The sequence below is a fragment of the Fragaria vesca genome, linkage group LG1 (assembly GCF_000184155.1).
Source record: "Fragaria vesca subsp. vesca linkage group LG1, FraVesHawaii_1.0, whole genome shotgun sequence".
Taxonomy (NCBI): domain Eukaryota; kingdom Viridiplantae; phylum Streptophyta; class Magnoliopsida; order Rosales; family Rosaceae; genus Fragaria; species Fragaria vesca.
Window position 1 is genome coordinate 22,319,743 of NC_020491.1, and position 2,626 is coordinate 22,322,368.

The 2,626-nt window shown below is 38.3% G+C and overlaps 1 non-coding gene across 1 annotated transcript; it reads left to right on the top strand.

Moving 5' to 3' along the window:
* The first annotated feature begins 825 nt into the window (after positions 1 to 825).
* Positions 826 to 2,626, top strand: LOC101314026. Its single transcript, XR_183809.1, has 2 exons — positions 826 to 941; positions 1,672 to 2,626. It is a non-coding gene; the product is annotated as an uncharacterized LOC101314026 (transcript).

The following is a 2,626-nucleotide window of genomic DNA, read 5'->3' on the forward strand; positions in this document are numbered from 1 at the left end:
CCAGCCTGGGAATGGTCAACTCTGCCGCCGCTAAGGAACCCTAGGAGAGAACCCGCAGAAAGAGAGTGTGAGACCCCGGAAATATTTAAGTAGTAAAATAGAATGGCTTGATATGTATTCTGTGATCTCATTAAGTGTCGAGATTTTAGTAGACAATTATTATTGTGCGTGTAAACGCTCAATTTTGTTGGTCTTGAAACTTATTATTTTCGAATTAGTGTCATATGAAAAAAGGTGTGGAACAACCCAATTTATTATGGGTCAGAAATCTGATAAAAGTGTTAATTTGAGGGCAAGACTGTAACTTCCTAAGTTAGAAGATAAATTTCGGAGTTCTATCTTGAGCTGAACTAGAAGCTTCTATTGTGGGTCTCTTCCTTCTCTGGAATTCTCCCTCTTTCTCTCATTATCTCTTCGACTCTCTGATGGTGGTGTCTCCGTGATAATCGTCAAGAGGAAAAGGCTGCTAATTAGTTCGTGGTTGATGCTAATCTTTAGCTCAAGGCTACGACGGATATGGAGTGGTTGTTTGGCTAGCTATGCACTGTGTGCATCGATTCGAGTTGTAGTTCCTGACATGTAAGAAAGTCACTTCTTCATTGAGGTAAAGTGTCAAGAACCCATTGATTTTGCATTTCGGTTTTGATATGAATTGAGTCCTGATTTTTGTTTTATAACTTGGTTATCGGTGACGATGGAAACTGGAGTTGTATTTGGGTTCCAAGGGAAGGAGAAAGAAGAGCTTGGAGATATATTGAATTATGAAAGCAGTGAAGGAAGTGAAATCAGGGAAGAGAAGATGCCCAGTATAATTAGAATGCAAGGATGGAAGACTAATCCCCAATCGGTGATTTGATAACTTGAAAAGAGTGGACGATGTTTCCGTTGCTATTGTCCAACAACGCAGGAGCAAGAAAGAGTTTAAATAAAGAATTTGCAAGGTTAGTAGGTGATGGCTTGGATAATTTACTCTTGAATTTGACTATGTGTGGTATGGGTATATATTCTGCGAAGGTTACTGTAGATATATATGCATTGATGAAGTGATGAAGTTTTGATCAATTGGTAGATATACTGCATGTTTACAAGAATGACAAAGTTGCAAACTAGTTTAATTTGAAAGGTATATTGAGAATCCAATTTGGGGTATAATCTGGTTTGGACGTAGAAGGGGAGTGGCTGGTTTGGCTAGTATTGGAATCAAGATCAAGTAATAGTTTACCTTAATAAGCTATTCTATTGTAAGGTTGGGATTTGCTGTAAGGTTCATGTTAAATGCCATGATAAATACAGATTCGGGGGCAATGCGATTAGTCCAATTATTTAGTGAACGTAGTTGCTAATTAAAGTAGTAGTTAAACGTGGTAATGGCGGACATGGAATTGAATCGATACATTGATAAGTTGGTAGTACTCGGTTAGCACCAGAATGTTAACTATGAAGTTGTGCTTGTTATAAAAATGGAATTTGGCAGTGTGAATGTGTGATTCGGTGTTTGGGTAACAATTTTGTAAAAGCATGATCTTTGTGAAAGAGTATGGATGAGGATGTATGCCAAATAAGGAGATTCTTATTTTAGAGAGAATATGTAAATGGACTTGGTAATATTTATCGAGTGATGTCCAATGAGTTTCGTATTAACACTCGAATGTTATTTATTGTCGGATCTAGGGACTCCAGTTACCCGGAACTAGAAGATGGTGGTGTTGGCCTAGGAAAGCAAATAGAAAAGAAAGCGACGATATTCCAGGTAGGGGATTCTGGACTTGCCTCAGTTAGTGATTTTATGCATATGATATTAAAGTAAAGTGATTTATGCATGAAAGATATATTTTCAAATTCTTGTGAGTTATTGTTTGATGACCTGAGAGTGAGCGGGGCATAGCGACTTCCTTGGGTTTCGATCCCCTAAACCTCCGGAGGGGCTGTACGGACTGGAGGACGTCTAACATCCTTTGAGGTGTGACGTCGCTCCTAGGCGGTATGGCGTAAATGGACACTCTCGCTACACTTTGCCAGTGTGTACGATAATAATCGTGGTAAGGTTGTAGTTGGCTTGAGATAGATCGGTCATCAGGTTTGTATTTCTACTTTGGGTCCTGCTTGCATTTTTACAAGGAATGTGTTATTTTAAACTGTTATGCATTATTTTCACTACTAGCCATGGCAAATGTTTTAAATTGTTTTCACACCTAGTTGGGGTAAAGTTTATTGAGCAGCGAGGACGAAAGCTCACCCCTACAATAGTTCATGGATGCAGGTACTGTGTATGAAGACGGGACAGCTGGACAGCGTTAGGTGTGGCTTAGACATTCTATATTCCATGTCATTGTCAGGGTTATATCCATATGACAGGTTTCCTTATTTATCGTGTCCTTGTATACCCCTTTTATCGAATATGTGTATTTGAGAAACTATTCATCTTGCAAACTTTTCGATCGTTGATCTTGAACCTGACTGATATTGATTTTTGTTTTAGAGAGGGCTTGTTTGATTTGAAAGATATCTAAACGTGTTATATCTTCACCTTATCTTAAATAAACATTTCTGCTAACATTTTTTGAAATTTTAAATTTTTCCTTTGCCTTGCGGGTTCTTAGAACTTGAGTAAAGGATCCTAGCTTGG